We start from the raw sequence: 24,465 nt of genomic DNA on the forward strand, positions 1-24,465 counted from the left end.
GGCTAGAAGTACTCTTTTTTTTCGACGGAAACGCAAACCCAGGTAAGTTTATTATTTAGATTATTATTTTCTGCAGGTAAATCAGTTCCTGGTGATAAAAGTTTGTGGAAATATTGGTGGAAAAGGGAGTCATTTATTTCATTTTGATAGATTTTTTTTCTTTCCATTTATCGTTTATGTTCAGGATCTGTAAAGTTACCGCTTCTGTTTCTTGTAAATCTCTAAAGTGTAATCACTGAACATGTTGTTTTTATGTAAAATGATGTGTTTTTTTAACCTCTTTCCCTCCTTGTCTTCATGCCGCTGCATTTATTAAACTTTCACAAAGTGTTCAGAGATTTTAGTTTTTTCCGCTTTTTTAATTCTTGCAGCCAAACGTCTATTATTTCCAGTCAAATGAGCGATAAGTCGCTGGTTTTCTCCTCCGCTATCACAACCACGTTATGCAATAACAGACACAAATATCTCTCACTAACACTTCTGTCTTCCTGTCTTCCCCTCCTCCTCCTCCTCCTCCTCCGAGCGAGATACATCTTCTGTCTCCGTGGTTTGGTGTGAAATGACTTATTATTATTATTTTCACAGCTGGATTTTTACATTATACACAGCATAGCACATTTTCCAGTAAAGCTCATGCTTTCACAGCTGAAGGAAAAACCAAACAAAAAAAAGAACAAAAATGACACCGGGTGGAGCAGAAACAATCACTTTTGTGTCCCACATGACATCATACCTGTGTCAGTGCCGGGGGATTTATCCTGCATTTCATTGTGTCTGTAAACTGCGTCACCTCTGTCACATGGAAGAAAATAATAAGAAAAAATTGTACATTTTCACCAATGTACAAAAAGCTAGAACTGTCCCTTTATGTGTGCAGTATCATTTAGTAATTAATCTCATAATTATGCCGCCCTTTTCTCACTGATTTGGTGTCACTTTCTACACTGCTCTCTTGTCCTGCACCAAACCCCAGTGAGAAAATCACCAATTTTTGCGACACCACACACAGGAGGTGTTAAATCACTGCTGTCTCCATGAGTTACGTCAATATGTCATTTTCTGGACTTTCCGTCACTTCTGTCATTTTAAATCCTCATTTTGGATCGACCGAGCTGATAAAAATGACCAAACGAAGCAGCAGCAGACCAGAATCTTCCACGTCTCCGTGTGCTAAAAATGCTACTTTTCTCTATGGACTTTGGTGCAGGAGGAATACTAATTTGAGCCTTCTGTTAGGTGGCTAAAATCTGTTTTTCCTGTCGTCAGTGATGATTTTATTGAGTTTTTTTTCCCCCTGTGTACAGACCATGTGTCAGTCCTACTGCATAACACTTGGAACTACCCCTTTAAAAACAACTCTTTTGTGACACTTCATGAAAGTCAAATCCAGAATAAAAAAAAAACAAAAAAAACACACAGAATTCCAATGTTGTCCGTCTCTGCCATGGTTGCCACAGTAACTTGAATACAAATTAATCCAAATAAATGTCATTTTTTCCCCCCTTCTTTTACTTCTTTAACTCTTTATTCAGCAAAGAAACAAGCAACAAGCAACAAAAGCAAATAAAATATACAAAATACAAAGAATTAAGCCCACAAAAATACATTAAGAGTTAGAAATGAAAAGCTATAAAGTGTTTAAATGAAACAGTTGTGTCTCTGGTAGTGGATTTCTAACGTCTCAGCACCTGTGTGAAGAAGACGTCCTGGTAAAATGCACCAATTCTTGTTTTATAAAGACATGGCAGACGTTTTCTTTGCTTCCTCAGGAGTCGATAATAACACACAGACGCCACATTAAAGAAATCTGCTCCGAGCAACAACAACAACAACAACAACACGGACGTGGACGGTGTCAGTGGTGATTAGGTCCGTCGTCTTGCCTCCGCCTGTCATCTGTGTCCCCGCGCTGCTCCATCATCTGTTTCCCATCATCACACATCATCCCGTCTCTGCCTTTGTCCTCACCTGACACGCAGCCGCACACCTGGGACCCACTTCAGCACCTTCCATTCATCATCCTCTCACCTCACTTCATCATTTCCTCCCTGTCTCACTCACACACACACACACACATGCTGGTTTTCCACTCTTTGTGGACACTCAGACTTAAAGGCAGTGTTGTACTTTGTTATTTATATTTCGAGCAACTTTTACTTTTCTCTGTCACTACAGTTTTCACCCATTCACACGCTGCAACAAGTGTCTTTGCTCAAGGACACATATAGACTAGCAGAGCCAGGAATTGAACCTACAACCTTTTCAGTTGAAAGACAACTCGCCCAACCACTGAGCCTAATGACTTTTGATACTCATGTGCAGTAAATGTCATATACTTTAAGACTTTTACTTAAGTAAAAAAGTCACTTTAACTTCTACCAAAGTCATTTCCTGGTACTTTAATGTTCATTCGTAGACGATAATTCAAACTCTAAACCTGTTCAAGTTCAAAATATCCATCCTACAATCAGACATTTTAAAGTAATCAACTTTCACTCAAGTATCCCTTTAAGGTACTTTATACAGGACTGCATAATACTATTTATATATAAGTCCCCTTACCTTAACCATCACATCTAAGTGCTTAACCTTAATCCTTAACCCTAATCTAAAACTAAGTCTTAACCCTGAGAAAGCCCCTTTAAGGACTAAATGTCCTCACAAAGATGGGTATTAAAGTTTTTTTGGACCTTACAAACATATAAATACAAATGCGTTCAAACACACACACACACACACAGCGCCTCTGATGGATTTCCCGCAAAGCAGAAAAATTAAAAGTGCATTACAGGATGAACATTTGAAGTCGTATAATCTGTGTTAAATCCACAGGAAACAGATGTTTTCTGAAGAGGTTCAGTGTTCTGCAGCCACGAGCTAAAGACTTCTCATCCTCTCCCTAACAGCAGCAGCAGCAGCAGCACATTCACAACAGAACTCACTTTAAATGACTTTAATTTCATTGTATGGTGCATAAAACTTGTAAAAAGTTATCCTGACAAATACATGAGTTACTACCATCAACTACTTCCTCGTGCCGAGTCAAATAAACTTGATTTAATTGAGATGAATAAACAATTATTGTCACTCACGACAGACGTATTTCTAGATTTTGTTGATTATAATTAGGCATGGAAATCAAAATCACTGGATCGGATATCGGACAGGTGAAAATGTAAAACAAAAGCATTTTAGCTGAGTCATGTTTGGGCTGTTCATTTCTGCTTTTTGGGAGAACAATATTTGTTCCACAGGTGGAGAACGATGTCTTTGAAATGACTGTCGTTAACAGCTTCATTCGTTCATAAATGGTCTAAAATGACATGGTATCGGACCGATATCGGTATCGGTAGAGTTTGTGATATCGGACAAAAAAGTGGTATCGTCCCATCTCCAATTGTAATCCTTTGTTTTATGAATTTAGGGCTGAAAATGTCTTTGATGATGTCTTCAAAAAAGTATTTTTCCTAAATTGGCGACACCTAAAAGAATCAATTCCAGTTATTTGGAGACAACTTGTTGTTTTAGGATTTAACCTTAAGCGCGGTACATGCACCCTTTGCTAAATTGAGTCAAAGTTTTATATTGCATCTATAAAAACACACAAACACAGGTAGTAATCATTGTGCAGAACTCACAAAATAGACCATTTTTCTTTTATTTCTGTCAATATCTCTTTGTGATATTGTGAGACATCTTGTCCAGTGAATTTTGATTGTCCTGTTTAGTTGGTAGTGTCCTCTTTCCCTTTGACACAGGAAGTCCAATCCATTCCTGGGAAAACTTGCTCCTTCAGACCTCAGACAGAAAGTCGGATTTCCGTACATTTCGTACATTTCTTTAACCCAAAAATACAGAATATATCCCCAAATCTTTCTCATAGTAAGACATACTGTATATTACCCCCAGAAGTTTTGGATTTTTGGGTCTTCATGTCCAGAACATATGGGAATGGTCTGCACTCAGGTTTCAACACAATGTTCCTGCTGCTCCGTGTTTTAAGGGTTAATTTAAGTGTAACCAGTTGTGGTTTTATTATTATTTTTTCTCCAAGGACACACGAGGAACCCTGCATCACATACATATTTCCTTCATAACGACGCCTGCTGTCTTCATGTGTCATCATGGAGAGATATCAGGTCACCTGACCTCCACGTTAATTAGCACCGACTGTGACTTCAGCTGGGTTCAGGTTGACTTCTCAATCCTAATTTGTTCGGCAGACACACAGAAGTGTTTTTTTTTTGTTTAGTTTCTTTTCTCCCTACGACTGAAACAGTTCATTATTAGCGATAACGTCGAAGGAACAGCGGCAATTATTCTTGTCCTCACAGAGTGAACTGCAACATACGTGGAGCACATCATCAAAAGAGACGGGATGAAAGGAACTGTGCCAAGGAGAGTGCAACACACACACACGCGCACACACACACACACACACACACATGCACACACACAGACGAGCCACCGGAGAATCCGGCGTCGTCGTGTTTGTCCTTGTCGCTCTGACCCGCCGCGTTGGCTGAAAGAAAACAAGCAAATTGATGATGTTGTGAACAGTGTAACAGACAAACGAGTGAGAATGGATGACAGAGGTGAAGAGGAGGAGGAGGAGGAGGAGGAGGAGGAGGAGACGTGACTCAACCTGCCGACAAGAAAAAAATAAATCACTCAAGGTTGGGAAACACTGCGAAAGTGACTGCTGCGGCGGCATATTTACCTCAGCTTCATGATAGATGCACCTGTTTGTTAAACCAGTGGTTCCCAAACACTGGGTCGGGACCCACAGGTATGCCAAAGGAGAATTTTTTTGGGTCCCAAAAAACAAATTGGCATGAATTATTCAAGATGTGTGTGTAAATGTTTCGAATAACGTGCATAAAATGAAATTTGCCAATTCAAAATTGTAAATTGCAGTTAGTGTTTAATGACTCTTGTCATGGTTTATACACTGATTTAAGACACAAATTTGTTTCACCTATATAGAGATTTTGGTTTAATTCTTTAACCAAACATTTAATTTGCCAATTTAATATGATTTTAGGTACTATAGTCATGGCAAATTTGCTCTTGTCACTATTGTTTACCATCTTTTAAAAAGTGGGTCCTCATATACTAACATCGTGTTAAACTACTTGATACTCCAGGAAGGTAAAATCGACCTTGTTTCTGGGAAACTGTTTTTGTCTGGTGCCCAAGATGAAAAATAATCTTGGTTTTGCAGATTTTTCATTAGAGCAAATAATCTTATACAGTATATGGACTTTAAAACTGTATTTTGGGCAAGTTTTTTGGATTGCAGACTTTCTGTCAGGAGGGTTTGAGGCATCTGTCACTGATACTGACACTATAAAACAATTTAAAACTGTAATCTTTCTGTCTCTGCTTTGCCGGATAATGTTTCTCTTTGGACACATTCCACCTGCAAACATTCACATAATAACAACAAAATCATCCATGTGTGTTTCAGTTATTACTCATGTTGTGGGGACCGAGAACTGTTTACACAGTCTCATTACGGGGACTTGTCTCCAGAGTACGTCTCTAGGAAATGAATGTAAGCCAATATAATGTCCGCTGAAGTGACGGAAACCAGACTGTGTGTGTGTGTGTGTATGTGCATGTATGTATGTCTTTGTGGGGACCAGAACACATACAAAACAATCTTTGTGGGGACATTTTGTCTTGTCCACACAAATTTAAAGGGCTCTTTCAGGGACCTAGTTTAGGGTTAAGGTTAGGGTTAGGTTAAGGCACTTATTTGTGATATTTAAGGTTAAGGTTACGTTTTAGGACAGTGTCCTCACTAAGATGTAAGAACAAGTTTCTCTGTGTGTGTATCCAACTGAGGGTGGAGTTGGAGAGCAGGGGTGAACGCTGGCATCCGTCCCCGCTGACATGAACGTTGGCAGGCTGTGAGTGGATGTGGGAACAGCCTCAGTCTGGTCCTCAGGCTCAGCTGCATCTGGACCACGGCCATGGACAGCTGAGCAACAGAGGGACGCAGAGACAGCATGAGGGACAGGGAGAGAGAGAGAGAGAGAGAGAGAGAGCCTGGGTTTATATGTGCTTTTATAAAATAAAGATCCATAACAGGATCGAACTGCTCATGTTTTGATTTGTCAGCAAATCCAATGAAAAGATAAATAAACTGATCCCACAAAGAGGTTTTTTTTTGTGTGTATCTGTTTTAATGAGCTCCGTGTTCATGTTTACAGTAAACTCATTGACAGTAAACACATTTACAGTAAACTCATGTGTGGTATTATTTTACTTGATGAGGGTCCATGGAGGCAGAAGGACGACGACAGGAAGAAACTACTAATGGACCAATTCTGCTGGTTTTTCTCCTTCTCCTTTGGGTTTGTTTTAACAGTCACACACAAAGCAATTAAGATCATTTCACTTCAATTAGCAACTTAACTTTAAATGAACTTCATTTCCTTTGTACAAAATTAAAGAAATATGTTTTTAAGCTTTTCCTACCATTTATTCTTAGAAACAAGAACAAACATGGAACTGAATTTTAATTTCTATACTATTATACTACACTATACTGACATGTAATGGGAACATATTGTGGAATATTGTGCCTTAATATTTTTTATAGCGGGGCAAACTGAGATCATTTCACTTTATTTAACAAGTTGCCAGAACACGAGTTCCAAATTAACTTTATTTATGTGCTCTCAATTGAAGTCATCTTTTTTTAAAGGTTTTCTAACCATTTTCTTTTTCTAGCTTTTTACCAGGAATATAAATTCTTGGAGACAAGTCGCAAACATACCGACTTAACTGTTAAGAAAAAAACTCTTATTTCCTGAGTCTTTTTCTTATTAAATCCAACTAGACTTATTTTTATAGTGTATACTTTTTTATGTATTATGCAAGTTCTTTCAGCTAAATTTGTTTGCTGACAAACAATTTTTTTTTTACTATTATAACACTTTTACGATCAACAGCTTCACGATTAGAGTCACAGTTGCACAAAGACGTTTGCGGTCATATGGTGTAGAAGTGTAGATTAGATAGAGGCAGTTGCTGTTTGTGTGGAAATGATTTGAACCTGCCTGTGCATCCGTTTAAATCACTGGTTGAATCCCACGAGCCTCAGAGAAAAATATCCAAATAATGATCTCCACTCTTCACGTCTCACCTTCTAGTTTTTCTTAATAAATATCTTTTGCTTTCATGTTTATTTGATATTCACCGCCGCAGTTTCACTGCTGACTTTCATGTTTTTCTTTAAATTATACGTGCATATTTAGAGGTGGAAAGTGTTGTCGGTGCTGTCGCAGATCTTTCAAATACAGTCTATAAAATTTAAACTTTCAGGACTTTTGTGATGCATTCACTGAACAATACCAGAGCTGTCATAAGTAACCAAAGTGTTTGACTACATACACAGCTAGGCTCAAAATTTGCAGATTCGATTTTCTTATTTTAAATAAATACATTTTACAAGACGTTGCCTATGATTATTTGTTTAGACAATAAATTTAAAAAATTGTACTTTTTTATGATTAAATTCCAATTGTGTCATTTATATCTACCTATTTAGCTTATTTATGTAATTATGATCCACTATAAATATATTTGTGTATGAAATGTTCAGTAATTACCAAAATCATTTTGTTCAAACTGAAGATATTTTGTTTATACATTAAACCAGCCTTTTTCAAACTGGGGGGCGTGGAGACTCTCCAGGGGGGGCCCGAGTTCTGTTTCTTTTTAAGTCCTAAGAAAAAAAAGGTTAACAGGCACTTTTGGTCTTGCTCTAAGCTGGACTAATTTAAGTGACGTTTAAGCAACTCACAACAAGCCAACGTCAGCCGAACGGAACAATGACTCACGACGACCAAAACCCAAGACCAGAAAGGCCACCAAAGACCTCTCTGTGTGTTGTGTCTCAAAACATTGGCAGGGGACGGCATATTTATTGTCAAAACAAAAAAAATGAATTGCACAGCAAATGATTGATATTTGTAAAGTATTCATTGTTATCCAAATGTATTTATTGTTTAAAAAATGACACTATTATAGTTATAACAGCACATTTCATATTTTTTATTTGAAAATATTGAGGTTATTTGTATCGCTAAAGCAAATTGTCGCGGGCCCCCGGGAAATGTCTTCCTCCAAAGGGGGGCCCAACAGAAAAAGTTTGGGAACCACTGCATTAAACAAAGAAAATGGTTAAAAAAAAAAGCAATTGGAGCCAGCAATTTTGATATTTTTGTTCAACAAATATTCTTAAATTCATGAATTAAAACTTCACACAATTACATCTCAAATAGACAAGTAGTCAATATAGTTTTCAGATGTACTGTGTTTAGGAAAAATCCTGTACAAGTGGTAAAAAAAATTCCATTTAAATTTAATGTGAGATAAATGAAGATTAATGCCCATTCAAGGGGAATAGTGAAAAGATTGTTTTAGGTCCACTTGTCTTTTTGTAATTACCAAATATCTGTCTCAACAAAACAAAGTACAGTAAATTACAGCAGAATAAAACATTATGAATGAATTATGAATTATGCGGCCACATTTTCCTGCACAGATTGTCTTGTTAACTGTTTACAGATTTGTGAACCCTATACAAAAACTTAAAGCTTATTTCCCTGTTCATTTTTATTTTGATAAAATCTCTCATGCAAAAAAAAAACACACAACAAAACAAACTAATTAGTACGTGAAGAGTCTCGAACATTCTGCTGAAGAGTCTATAAATAATCTATGACAGTGAAACTGACGAAGGAAGGAGCGCTGACACGTCGAGTGGAGCATTTGCACAACACACAAATGCAAATTAATTCAAAAATAATTATCGTCTTGTACGATGTCAAGGTCTAATGGAAGTAGATGTTGCTAAATTTAATTATGGGACTGACTGCATTTGCTCAGGACTTTGTATATTGTTTAATCAGTGGAGGGAAGTGGGGTTTTATTCCACAGCAGTTATTAAGGTGAAATTTATTCAATTTAAATTTACTTACAACTTTTTCTACAGCAAAGATTCTTAAGGTTTTCTTTTCTGGGCGCAACATAGAGTAAATTCTACAGTGGTGTCATAATATACATTTCACGTAACCATATTATTTTATCTATGTTCTTTAAAATACATCATCATCAGCTACCGCTTTATCATCCACCAGAGGGTCGCAGGGGGGGACAAACAACCATTCACCCTCACACTCACTCCTATGGTCAAGTTAGAGTGTCCAATTTTACCTAATCCCCACATTGCATGTTTTTGGACTGTGGGAGGAAGCCGGAGAACCCGGAGAGAACCCACACATACACAGGGAGAACATGCAATCTCCATGCAGAAAGGCCCTTGTTCCAACCGGGGCTCGAACCTGGGTCTTCTCGCTGCAAGGCTAACCACTACACCACCATGTACCCCTAAGAAAAGTTTCTTCCCAACAAATTTTACAAAACTAAAGAAGATATTGATGAATGAGGCTTATAGTAAAAGGATGTAAACAACATTAATTTCCCAAAGCTGTCAAACAGCAGCGAGTGAAAACGGCTTTGAGGTGAACTTATGTGATGCGAGGACCTATTGGATTTCCTGTAATCTTAAGGTACTAAATGTTCATAGAGGTCAGGTGGTATAGTGCTTGCACCCATGGACATTCTGTAGCGCCCCCAAAAGTAGGGTCATGGTTTTACAAGTGTCCCTAGATTGGGCCAAAACTCAGTGAGACCAACACCCAAGTTTCGTCGCAGATTTTTCAGTTTACGAACACACGTTTGAGGCACACAGATGTGAAACAATAACTACTTAATTTAAGCTTTAAACACTGGCTCTATGGCACACGTGCTTCTGAATGAACATGAACTGAGCTAATTGTTCAGTGAACTTCTGTACTTCTGTCTTCAGCTTTGAGTTTACTTTTGTTTTTGGGGAAGAGCAAAGACAAGCAGTTGCATGTTTTGTAATAAAGGCCTTTACATTCATTTTTGAGGCTGATAAATTGAGTCACATTCTCAGGAAAGGGTTACAGGGTTGACACAAGGGGGACAAAAAAGAACCTTACAATGGTGTTAATAAGGTACGTGTCGCGTGGCACTTTCATTTTCATTTAATTTGAATGCGGTTGCGTGTTTTCTTACGCAGGATATGGCATTTGAATTCGTTGTTTCTGATTATGGACGTACAGTAGCTCCTATAACTAATTTCCTGCTGCTGCTGAAACCCTTCACTTCATTAGTCTGAGCCACGCTGAGCTTTTAACAGAGGCTGCTCTGTGAGCTTCCACCTCACTTTTATTCCGAGCACAAACTGCAGCTGCACTTGAACCAGGCCAATTACTGAGTTTCTGATTCCACCATTACTGCTACTGTTTGATGTTTAATGGACACAGAGTGTTTGCTGCCTGCCAGGATCCTCAGACTGAGAGAGCTGCAGCAACCTGCCAGAGAAAAACAGACTCTCACAGTCAGTTCACGCTTTATTTCACCACATAGGAAATACATGAAATGAAAGAATCTTTATTTTACTTTCTCTGACCCATGTCTATATTTAGTTTTGACTGTTGTGAACATAAAATACAAACGTAAAAAATGTGGATCCTGAAAATAAATGTAGTGTGAAAATCAATCCTTCCATCCAAGACTGGGTCAAAAGGGGTAGCAGCTCTAGCAGGGGGGCCCAAAACTTTCCATTCCCTGGCCACATTGTCCGGATCTGACTGGAGGATCCCCAGGTTCTCCCAGGCCAGTGAGGACATGATCTCTCCACCAAGTCTTCGGTTCTGACGCTAGGTGTCCTTCCTGTCAGGAACATCTCCCTCGGGAGGCGTCCTGGTGGGATCCGAACCAAGAGCCTGGAGTACCTCAACTGGCTCCTTTCCACACAAAGGAACAGCGGCTCTACTCCGAGTCCCTCCAGGGTTACCCAATCTAAGGGAAACCCCCGCAGCCACACTTCTGAGAAAACCCATCCCGGCTGTTTGCACCCAGCAATATCGTTCTTTTCTGACCCATTGCTCGTGACCATAGCTGAGGGTACGAAAGAAGATCAACCAGTAGTTTGAGAGCTTTGCCTTTTGGCTCAACTCCCCTTTATTCACAACACACTGAAACCTTCCGTATAACCTCCTCCAAGGCTTAAACACTTTGTCACCTGCATTTTACAAACCAACACCTGAAATCTTTACAGTTTGATCCAGTTCTATACAGGTCGATACAGATCCAGAAAGTCTTCTTTACTTGATTATAGCAATTACTCTCATTACCGAGAACCATGTACAATTTAAATTGTGGCTAAATCCGTAACCCATATTCAGATCTGACAGAGTCCGATGCATACACACACACCAAATTGAGCCTTAAAAGTGCACATGTCACTCATTCTAAGATGCTCTCCTAAAGGCTTATGTTACCCCTCGACTACTACCGTTCATCAAAGGATTGTCCTCTCGCGGTGCCAACACCCCACACTGGTGGAATGACCTCTTGAGTACTACCACATTAGGGGCGTGTGTCTCTGTCTATCTTCATGACCCAGGTCTTCAAAGAGCGTCTTCTGTCCTATAGCACTTGCCTTACCCACTTCCCCTGCATGATCTCCTTCTGCACTTGGATCCTACCGAGTGCTACCAGAACAGGGACGGCCCTGTCTATCTTCAAGAGGCTCTTGAAGACCCTGCTCTTCCAAGAGCATCTTCTGTCCTATAGCACTTACCTTAGCCCTGCATGATCTCCTTCTGCACTTGGATCCACTTCTGCACTCTCACCCTCTGTCAGTCCACTGTTCCTATCGAGTGGATTTCTTTTCAAGACTTCTTCTATGTAGCTTTATACACTTTTGCCCATTATTGCAGATAGGGATTTCTTGACAATTTTATTTTTTTGCGCCATCATTTAATTCAATTCAACAACAACAACAAAATCAAGACTATGCTGAAAGTGCAACTTTTTTAAGGCTTCAAAAACTGTGAAAATGGTTCATGTCATAGTCACTTTGTCCTTGGTTGTGTAGCAGAGTGTGACATCTGTATTTAAAAGGAGCTTCACAGTAGAAATAAGCTGTTCATATAAAGCTTTGAGAGATTAGGCCACTGTGTATTATGTGCACATATTATCTTTCCATCATACGACTGCAAACACCTAGAGGACGCAGCACAGCACAGCAGAGACATGTGTGAACATCAACGTGGACACGTCTGATTAAGTCACCGTCTCTGTGAAGCAGCTATTCATACTTAATGCAGCCAGTAGACACTGAGGAGGGTCATCAATATCAGTGAAGAGACTGTTTTTCACTCAGCTTTTCTCCATTATAATAAAAGATCCATCAACGGGGAGGAAAACAAATGATTCTCGATGGATCATGTTTTCACAGCCGCGGAGGAAAGAAAGAAACCCCCCAACACAGTTTTACATGTAGAATCCATTCAATCCATTCAGTGTATTATGTCTGAGTGAGAAAGGGCTTACGTGATGGATTATGTTTAATTAGATCACATATTTGAGAGCTTGTTATTAACAAAACACAGTCAAGCAGACACTTTAATTGACCCGCTTGGATGTTATTATCATTCATGTCCATAGATTTAACTTGTAATTAAACTAAATACATGTAAATGTCAATTTTAATTCATGTTGTATTTGCAAAATGACTTATACCAAAATTAAAACATATTAAGTTTGATTAAAATATGTAGCAATTGAGACCAAATTTCATAGTTTGGGCAACCCCTGTTCTAAATTTAAGTGTTTTTATTGCTTGTTGTGTCGTGATCTTGTGTGTGTCTCCATGGACTTGTGTATGAGCTGCAAACAAAATTGCCTTAATATAACTTTAATATCAATAAAATAATCAAATTTCTTGAATTAATTTTGATAAAATTTCATATGTTTTTGATTTTCTGAACAGAAATTCCTGTAATATTTACAAAATCCAGTTGAGCACCTACAATTTTTACATTTTGATCCACTGGATCCAGAGGATTTCCTGGATGTGTTCAGAACTTTATCTGCCCGTAACTATTACCATCTTCTATAAATATAACAACATGTCACTGATATATACACATCTGAACTTGTTGATACATTTAAATTTCCTGCAAAATCCATAATCTGGACCAGATTTTAAAATAAATAGCTCCCAGGTCATTTCAGGTTTAAGACTTCTGCTCAAGAAGAAAGACACGAGTGCCGATACTTGGGATTCACCACATCAAGATTTCCCCAGTCTTGTATCAAGTACCTAAAAGTGATACTACATTTTTAGCTGTTCATGTGCATTTTTCTCTCCAAAGTCTGCATTAAGATGTGCCGTCGTAAATGCGTGGCCACGGAAACAAACAAACAAACAGCTTCACCTGCAGCATATGTGTCCTGCTGCGTCTCAGGGGCCATTGTTACGCGGCATGAGGGAAAATGTCATTGTTCATTGCAGCGCCAGGAGCAATGTTGTCATACACCATACAGATCTCTGTTTGTTTGGTTTATCCTGACAACAGCAATTCATCACTGCTGGGCATGTGTCGGCTGAGCCCGCAGCACAACCACCGCAAGCACAGCAACTCGCTGAATTCCGGGGATGGATTCTCACACGTGTTGCCATTTCTCCTCCATTTCTTTTCCTTTCATTTGTCGTTGAGGACTTTTATTCGTTTATCACGCACCCTGTCCGAGCGGTTGTTCCTTTTTACTCGCCTTTTTGTGCTCATCCTTTCCTGTGTTTGATTACCCCTCCACATTCTTACATAACCAGTCAATCCCAGAGACCAGGTCTAGATATAATCTTTCAGTTCCTACCACAGACGTCAACACTAAAGCAAAAATGAAAATGCACTGAATAACCAACAGGGGGCGACTCCACTGCTCGCAAAAAAGTCCATGTGCTTCTACTCGTCACTTGATTTATAATGTCATTGAAGATTTTCTTGAGTACTTAATCATCTCCATCACTAGTTTCAGCTCTTTTTCAATAGAGCTTGATGTCAAATTTGTTAATTATGTTCACATTTATTTGAAAATAAATGCGATAAAGTACGGAAGTATGAGAGGTACATATCCTCCGGACGTCATAGAGTTAAGCAGGTGTTTATGTGGTTAAAGTCAGTTTTCCCAAAGGTAACTCTATCAAGGAGAGCATCAGGAGTGACCATGGTGACCATTACCTGGACTATGGTGGCCTCAGCAACGCCCTCAAGTGCTACTCCCAAGAGTCTACAGCACCAGTGCAAAATAGGTCCAACAGGAACCTGATTGCAGGAGACGTCTGTGAACTTCCGATGGCAAATTAGCAACGTAGCGCTGGCCAAAACATGATTCTGGAGGCTTAAAAGCGGAACTTTCAAGTCTGGTCACTTATCCGTCTTTTCTCTACAGAGCTAACTGTATAGTTTCGGAGGACATATTTAAAGGGATACTCCACTGATTTGCATGTGGCTTTGTATTGCTAGAATAGCAGTAGTATTTTGTTTTTAATTTGCTTCCCTCCCTCAGTTCTCCACTGAGTTGTAAAACATCGTTTTTTCTCCTTACCAATTTTGCCCTCGGATGACACCATCATTTGTAACTTTTGGTGATTTTTCTACTTCTGTGTAACATTATTTGTTTGTGCTGTCTGACTCTGTCAAGCAATACTATCAGACTTGACTGAGGGAGTGTTTGTGTGTAAACAGCAGCAGTGCAGAGCATCAACTCTGAATTCTTCTCTTACTATATGTTTGTCATATTTTGTTTATGACTAATTCAGCTGTGGGCCTCTTACAGTGTATTATAGTATATATTATGGACTGCATTAGCATGGAGATGAGAAATAAATAATCAAATGTATGTAAGGTGATAAGATACAGTTTAGAAAGCCAGTTTTCAGGAAGGAAACCAAGCATTTGATGTAAATTGTCTCCAAAAAACACAGAAAAGTAAAAAACCCCAGTGTTGAAACTTCTTTGAGATCCACTTTGTCTGGCACCGAAACGGAACGCACCCCATATCGCTCACAGCACTTTTGACAAGCGAGGAGAGAACGGGGAGGGATGGAGACAAACGGCTTTGGCCCGAGGCTTCGCTCACTGTGTCATCATGTTGTCTTGCAACGGCTCAGCCGTTTTAAAGACAGCAGGTTGTAACTGAGGCAATTAGCAAGTGGGCGGGATCTGGCAGCATCACAGCGATGCTACGACGCCGAAGAGGCTCCAACAGTCGCATGGATTAACATGTCTCTGACTTCCCGGGTGATTATCACTCGTTATTAAATGACAACAAGTTCATTTATATTGTTCCAATACTCCATATAACTGTTGTTTTATAAATGTATTGCATTGAAACCAATTGACAGGGGCTCATTTTGTCTGCTCAAATCATATCACAATATAAAGTGTTTGACAGGTAGTCACATATAGAATGAAATAAAGACTGAAACACAATAACCCATCAATAATATGAATAACAAATAAATAATGAAACACAAGTAACTTGCAAGTTCTTGCACTTGCAAGAAATACAGTAATACAAATGTCTCTGATGGACATGTCATAATCCTGGACACCCAACATTATTCTTCAAATTTTCAGTTCAATCTCTCCATGTCGAATTTGTCTTCATATTTGTGTGTAGCTTGTTGTCACATCCTCTTTAAATCAATCCCTCCGTCGGTATTTATGAAGCAATTTTCATACATCAACGAAAACCCAACAATCAGCTCTTTTTTTTTGCTAGCAAAACCTGCCTACTACAGCTTTAAGTGTCCGTGACAATTTCCTGTCACATATTTCATCCCGCAGCAGAAAATGACTGTAACATTCACCGTCCTCTGTTGTCCTCTTTAATATTTGATGCTTGTTGGACAAGATTCAAAGGTGTATGACAGCAAACAAGAAGGGAAGACTGCGGGACTGATTTGTTCTCGTCCTCCGCGGTGTTGTAAACGTCAGCAAAGCAGCACATCGTTGTGAGGGAGTGAAAGTGAATGGAGCGATGAGACAGTCGAGCTGGGGTTGAAATGAGGTTGATGTCCACACAGAGGAGCAGAGTCCAGAATGTAGCGTAGCAAGACAGACAGGAAAACAAATAAGGACACCCTGTAGTACTGCAGGTTGGGGACCAGGAGACGGCGTTTGGTGAGGGATCCTGGAAAAATGTCAAGTTAAGCATACATCAATGGAGGCGAGGCGAGGCTGTCGGGGAGCATTAATGCAACACGGTTGATGTTTTAGTAATGAGGACAAGCTGTGCACAGTGGCAAAATGTGTGGAGAGCAAACAAGTGGTGAGACATGGGGAGAGACACTGACGATCAACCGCAGGATCAGAGAGGAGAGAGAGAGGCAGTAAAAACACCACTGACAGAGGAAACGATCAAACATTTTAAGTGTTTATGCTCAGGAAGATAATGTGGTAATACACCATTTTATAATCAATATCCATCCATCCATTCATTCGAGGGATTTACAGGCATTTTTACCACAGGAACTGGATAATACGTATGTTTACGTACACATATTAATCCAGCTAAGGCCATAGTCTGACTAAGAAAGGCCATCACAGAAAAACAAACAGTGAACGGCGAGATGGACGGTGTCTCCTACTTCCGGGGCAAAGACCGTGGAGGACATTTGGGCGCATTTGCAGAATGCCAAGTCCGACTCTAGTCCAACTATGCCTTTACATGTGGGAGAAATCAGACTATGAATCACATTATCCGGGTCTGTTAGTCCAACTAAGACTAGCTAGATTGTAGTCCTTGTTTATTTAACATGAAGAAAACCCAATGATTGTCTTAGTCCGACTAAAATCACACTTTTCACATGCATGTGAACACACTGAATGTTTGTCATATATCTGCCAGACGGGGGCGCTAAATTGACTAAATTTCTACATTTGTTTGTAGTAAATTTCTAAATTCACTACTATTGGTAACACTCGAATGTCTTGCACTCTATATATAGATCTATATGTACATGAACAAGATGGAAGCTAATGTTTAAATTCAGTGTTTGTATTTTTTTGGATTGAGGTTCACACGTTGGAGTAGTGGGCAGCACTATTGCCTCACAGCAAGAAGGTCACCCGTTTGAATCCTGGGTTGACTTTCCCGGGGTTTCCCAGTTGTTTCTTGTTCACAGGCCAAAGATCAGTGTCCATCTTTAATGACACTGCAGTTTACTCACTCTACAGCTGTGAACCAACAGCCATCGTCAGGTTAGAAGATACACGCAGGTTTTTAAATCGCTTCATCTGGAGAAATCTATCTCCAAGTTTTCAATTTTGTCTGAGCTGTCAGGTTTTTTTGGGGAAATTGAATCATGCTGGTATGAAACTCAATCAATAAATATGTGAGGAAAACTTTGACAAGACGTAAAGTTCCAGAGCAGACTTTGATTTTTTATACAAATATGTATTCAAGGCGTATATGACCACTCATTCCACGCTGTTTGTTTGTATGAACCCATTTTATTTTCTTTCCTCATTTCATTTTTTGGAGTTGTAAAAAAAGTTCTATTTTTCATTGCAGTATCTTGTTGACGACAGAAGATATCAAATTGCGTCCTCGTGCTTTATTTTTCATGGAGATCAAATTTCTTTTATTGGAAAAAAGAGGTGAATCTAAACAGGTATGTAGGTTTATCTGTTCTTCGGTGTATGTGTTACCCTCAAACACCAGCTCTCACATCCAAATTTTGCCATTGGCTTTCTCAGTCCAGTCTTTTTGTCCCCCAGACCCCTCCCCTTTATTCCAGACTTCACTACCAGACCACGCCCCCCCTGCACTGCTCCCTCCTCCTCTCCCTCCCTCACTTCTTTGCCCACTTCTTGGCAAAGTTCGCCTCAGACGAGTCGGCTTATAGCGCATCTACTCGTCTCGCCACGGTTTAAGTAGCGTTTCCACTAGCATAGTACCTGGTACTATTTTTAGTACCTGCTCCGGCGAGGTTCCAAGCGTGCTAGTAGTAGGTAACTATGCGATGATTGGTCAGACTGCTGGCCACTGACTGACCAGAGTGCGGTCACAGGAAGAGACACAGAAATCAAGCAGCGCTGAACTGTAGACCACTTAAAACTACTTAACAATCCTAAAAACGTGTGTTAATCTCCAACAACTACCAGGGAAACCTTTATATTTAACAGGAGTCTTTTAAAGTGACCGCTGCAGTCTGTGGAGTAGGAGTGTTCGGCTTCTTTAAATTTAGCCCTCCGAAAAGGCTTAACAGAAAGCACACAAATGCTATAACTTGTGTACCCTTTGTCTTCTTTTTATTTTTATACAGGTGACCACAGGTCATAAACCTGAAACAACAATCAAATCAAATGCAAAATGTTACATATAATAACATCAATAAAACCGCAATGCTAACGGGCTAGCGGAAATACTAGCCCATCGCTAACCGCGATTGCTAGTTGCGAGCGCTAAATGACTGCCTGAGCTGCCAAACAGTGGAGTAAACATTAACACAACAGATGTTGTTATAAGCTAAACATGAACATGAACCACGTCCGTGATAAAGAAAAAACCCGGAACCAGATGGACTTAACAGCTTTTCAGAATAAAATGAAGAGATACAAAACCTTGAATAAATTATTTAGACCCCCAAACAATGATCAGTCATTTCAATATCAAAAGTCTTGACAAGGAGGCTGTACTCTGGAGACGTGTGGACAGAAATCAAGGCGAACAGTGCCGAACTGTAGATAAGTTAAAACTACATAACAATCCTAAAAACGTGGGTTAATTTCCAACAACTACAGAAGTCTGGTGTAAAGTCACTAGTCACTCATGTGTGTGTGGCGTATAAAATGAAGTCACGGCAGTTTCATTCAGCCGCACAGTGATGACTCTGCCCACGTTAAGTAGGTACTTTTTTGAAGTGGAGATGCAACCTCATTGCGCCGTGTCGTGCCAGGCGAGCCGGTGGAAATACGCCAATAGTTACCCTTTAAAAACAAGCCTGACACCTTCCTCGGGGCTTTGCTGTACTTAAAGAAAACAATCGTGTTGACAAATTGGAGACCAGCCAAGTGAATTTTCTTTACCACTATTCATTAAATGTGCTCACTCTGCCAGAGTCGACTACAGTCCCCGGAGCGTCGGCTCGTCCTGTTATCTCCACTGTCGTATTCTCTTCACCTCCACTTGTCTCATCTCAGATCTGTTTGTCCCTCAACACAAGCGCCCTCTTAACTCACTCACAGAGAACTTCATTAAATTCTTCCTCGCTCGCTTTCCGGGTGCTCGCTCTTCAAAAAAATTTCCCTCGCCCTCTCCGAGGATGAAATCGTATCTGGAGACATTTAATCACATTTGGGTGAAGATACCAGACTTGGAATGGAATTTAATGAGCTCTCTGTGACCCTGAAAAGGTCGAAAGTGAAACGTTAAAAGTTGAGACATGAACTGCGTAACAAATAAATGACATGGAAACTGAAAAATACATCCCATCTGTTATCACATTCAGAGGCCAGGGAACAGTTAGGAGGTAAAAAGCTTCCACTCACTGTTTACTTTAACTTTTAACACTTTTTACTTTAACTTTTAACACATGGAAATATTTTCAGAATGACTTTAAAAAAGGGAGCTGCAGGACCAAACAGGACCAAAAACTAGACGTCCTATCCCATTTCTCACTTCACCACGTTATCTCTTGCAACTAGGAAGTGACTCACATGGAAAAGAGGTTAAAATCTTGCCTTATGAAATGGAACCCCACTGATATAACGTTATATAAGCAGATTCTGCTGTCGATCAAACGAAAATAAAGAAAGAAGCTGTTATATTGATAATGTGGACTATGGGAATCATTATAGTTCTGTCTGCAGCAAAGTGGAGACACACTTTAAAATGACTTTCGCACTTTAGTGTACTGGTGGAGCAGTTTATGGACTGCAAACAGGTTTTGTTGTGGTTAGCGTAGCTACAGAACACGCTAACCAACGTTAAAATTCTCCTTGTTGAAGGGCTAGCGAGTCCTTAAACTTCACACCAATCTTCTACGTCAAGAAATGGGACACCTTACGTCCATGAACCGAATCGGTCTGGTAGGCCCAAGGACTCAGGGGGTCCTGAAGCCCAAGCCTTTGTGCTACTATCCCAATATCTGCGATTCTATGTCTTCCATCCCATTTCATTCATTCATTCACTTCAGATTTAAAAACAACTGTGATAATGAAAATAAAATTATAATAAAAGAGTGCATTTGTATGTAACTTTAAGGTCCCTTAGGTTAGGATATCCACCTCTAATGTCCCTCAGTCAAATAGTGAAGGTAAAGTATGTGATATGTCTGAAAGGTTGACTCAGGTTTGGTAAGTTTCAGAACAATCTCCGTCTCAAGTCTCAAGTCTCAAGTCGACATTCTGGAAAATGCCAAAAAAGCTGATTCATTCCCACGGTGGTACTCTTTGGTCCGTTCTTTTGACGAAGCCAACACAGTGACATCCACAACATCCAGAGCCATGTCCTTGTTGGCTGTGGCCTCCGTCCCTGACAGCTGCAGCGTTCATTTACATGTTACGACCAGTGCAATTGACCTTGGGATTCTTTTAAAGCTGTAATAGAAGGATAGATTTAGGGATGTAGTCATATTATGTATCCACATGGTCACTTTATTAAATATCTTTCTGTACTAAAGTAGTGTGCTGAATTCTGCCAACAGCAAATTCAATGATGACTCACGGCTACAGCCGCAAAAATTTCTAATTTGATATGCAAATCATATGCAAATGATGTATTATTCTGGACTTTACTGCAATCACTTCAAATATCATGATGATTTTTATTGTTATGCAAAGCTACATGTTCCCGCTAATGACACTTATGACACATCCATCACATGACCTTTATTTCTGCTTCCTGTTTGTTTGTGTATTAAAATCCCAAACTGGCAGCGACGACATCTTTCTCTTTGATGAGTGCGATTCTGAGTGTGCCAGCTGAGCTAAATCAAACGCTGTACGCCCTTGACGGGAGGGGGCGACAACAAAGTTTGGAACTCTCGTCCACCGACTCTGTTAAATAAACACTCTCAAACATGCTGAAACGTCACCGCAGTGAAGCTGTGTCAGAGTCAGGGAGGACACGGGGAACTTTGAAACTGCAGCCGCTGTTTCTGTGCATGAAGAGTTTTGTTATTTGGAGGTGCTTAGTTTGATTTGGGACCAAGTGCGTATGTGTGGTCTCACAGCAGCTGCCCTACAATAAACCTACAGAACATATATAATGGACACAGTGTTCCAGTTGGCCCAAGGACGCCAACGCGGAGCTAAAAATATAATGAATAGCCACCAGGGGGTGTGTGAATCCACTGGTGGTACAAATAACTTCCATTCAAACTTTCAAGATTTATATCATCAGTTGGCCTTGTCCCATGTGGTCTCAATCACTTGTTTACGGTCTTTTTCAACAGAATATGAAGTCAGTTTTGTAAATTTTCTTCCCAATTAGAGGAGAGTAGATGATAAAGACGGGCACATTCCAAAAAGGCGATGTCTTTCCTTGAATTTCCAGTTACAAACTCTTAACATGGCACTGGCCATATCCGACCGGTCGTCCAACTGGAACATAAAGGTGGGTCGATTTTGGTCAACCGCTAAATACGACATATAGGCTACGCAACTCAACTATGCATGATTAGTGTTTGTGAGGTTAGGTTTAGGGCTAAATAACAGGACAATGACATTGGTAGCATATGTAAAAGTCAAACCTGTGTCGATCACAACAAACGTACAACTGGCGGTGGAATGACGACATACCCAAGGTACCAGATTTCTGTTATTTATATGACCACTAGGGGTGCCTATTTTTTTTAAAAAAAATGTGCCTAGCGTATGGTTACGTTTTGGTGGAGGACATTACATTCTTGTCAAATCACAAATCTTGAGGCTTCAAAGCGAGATATCACCGTGGTTCTCAAACTGTGGTACCAGTGGTACACCAGCTTCCTATGGTGGTACTTGGAGGTAAATCGGAAATACTCTTCTACTGTATATACCAGGGTATGTGATCAGAGTAGAGCTGAGTAAACTTTGACAATACGACTAAAACTAAAAAAGAAACCCAAAAGATGAACTTATTAAAATAAAGTCATTACTACGTCTTTCAGTCTTACAGCAAGTATTTGACTCAAGTTGGTAATTTATCTTCGGTAACTGCTAAATTAAAAATTATGCCAATTAAGCAAGTTATGGCTACGTCTATAAAAAAAAGCACGTAATATTTCCCAGGCAAATACTGATGTATGCACCTGGGAGTCCTGATTATAATGAGACGCCTTTAATGTTGCACAGCTGACAACAGCAACATGCTTTCACTGAACTAAAACACAAACTGAATATAAAAACAAAACAAACAAACAAACAAACAAACAAACATGATAACCTCCCTGAAGACATTTAAAGTTTAAAGAAAAAAAAAAAGGTAGAGTATTTTGTCACAAAACGTTTTTTTGGAGAAGGTGAAGTCAATCATCTCCTCGACACCAGCTGCAGCGTTGGAAGTGAAAATTAGAGGATAATAAAATAAAAATGAGGAGTAGCTAATGAGATGCATTCAGTGACCCCAGTAAATGTAATCCCTTCTGTGGGGTTGAAACTGCGTTAAGTTTAGAGAAGCGGCTACAAGATGCATTCAAGAAACCCTGTAAATCTATGTAAAATAAGCAGTGCTCCTTGCCACTGCTGCCATATTTTGGGTAGTTATTGCAGCAGAAAGGATCAATGTAGTCATTGATAATATATTTTACTTGTGTATCTATTTAATATAAAAACAGAGAGTGAAAACAAGAGTTTTATAAATAAATAACTATTTTTAATCAAATATTCAAATATCCGTTGTATTGAGTTCATGTATAACTGACTAAGTCTTTCAGTGCCACAAAACTGTGTTTCTCAGTTTGGTGTAAGTTAGATCGCTCAGGAATATCACCAGGCAATATTCCTGTCCTGCACACAGGAAATGATGCATTTAATGTCAAGAAAAATGGAGGCAACAGCAACTATCAGTTGGAGTTTGACTAAAAACATTGAAGAAGCATCAACAGAAAGTTTCAGAAGTGAAATCTGAGGTCAAAAAACAAACAAACTGGACGTTCAGCAGTTTGAGAGGATAAAAGCTTCTCGCCCACAAACTTTCCCCATCCCGAAAAGTTACAGACTGCAGCTTTAAATGAGAACAAAGCACTAGAAGTTGCAGTGGGTGAGTCGTTCTGCTGCTGCGTCTCCCTCCTGAACAGTTTCAGTACACAGCTACATCAGAACAAGGCCCTTGATGAGGGGTCAGAGGTCACTGTTTTATGGTGCAGCCTCCAGGATGAACGAACAGCATAAGTATTAATAATTAAACATAAAAAAACAGTGGTCCCTGATTGCTTTATTTATGCTCCGTACTCTCAGGAGCGCTCTGAACGATGATATGAAACTAAATGTATGCCGAGGCACACGGAGGTTGCCGCTAAGTGGACGACAAGTGCACAGACAGAGACACACTTCAACCTCCACACGACACTTGAGAAGAGCCGAGACCTGTGGGAGAATAAATGTGCGAGATAAAGAAGACGTTTGTTTGCATACAGGCTTTGTACATGTGCAATTTTAAAAAGGCACTCAGCTGGGAAAAAAGAAAAAAAAAAGAAAAAACGTCTCACAGCTTTTAAAAAGGGTCACCAAATACCAGCTGAAAGTGTTTGCTTTGCTTCTCAAATGTGACGTGAATGTGTTATTCAGAATCTGCTCACGTGCGGTTGGTTGATTTTCTTGTCGTTTGGCTCGAGTTAAAACTAAATGCTGCACTTGTTTAAATTTGGTGGAAAACAGGATCTGGAACGTCTCAAAAATCTAAGTCAATGATTATACGAACAACAACAGCTCTGTTAATGTTGCCTAGAAGGTGCAGTTAAAAGTAAACATACAAACATTAGTTTCTCATTTCTGCCATCATTCACCACCGGAATTGTTCCCTTCACGCTTCAAAACGGCAACCGTCAGATCCTCAGCTCAATTTATAACCTACTGTACATTTCATCTCCAAAATACTGCTGAACACAGTCGCCACTCAACCCCAAAACAGCCTCTCTAATAATTCTAGTCTGGTTTCCGGTCGCCCCACCATAGAAACGAAAACTGCTACCAACGAACGAGCTCCTCATGGCAGCCGATTCTGGATTATTCACTATTCTAATCCTCCTTGACCTGAGTTCTCACTCCATTCTCCTCAATAGATGATCTTTCATTGGCATCACTCACACCTCCCTCTATCGCTCTCAGACCCACGAGACGTCCAGAACTCTGACTACTCAGCCTATACTCCACTATTCCATTTATTACCGTTTACGGTGTCATCCTGTTGTCATTGTTTGTCTCTGTAAAGTGTCCTTAAAGTGTTTGAAAGGTGCTTATAAATAAAAATGCATTATTATTACCTCTCAGTAACTCAGATGGGGCACATGCATAGCAAGCATGAAGATAAGATAATGTCAGATAAGATAAGTCCTTTGTTGGTCCCACAGTGGCA

Source organism: Solea senegalensis, linkage group LG17, assembly GCF_019176455.1.
Source record: "Solea senegalensis isolate Sse05_10M linkage group LG17, IFAPA_SoseM_1, whole genome shotgun sequence".
NCBI classification, from domain to species: Eukaryota; Metazoa; Chordata; class Actinopteri; order Pleuronectiformes; family Soleidae; genus Solea; species Solea senegalensis.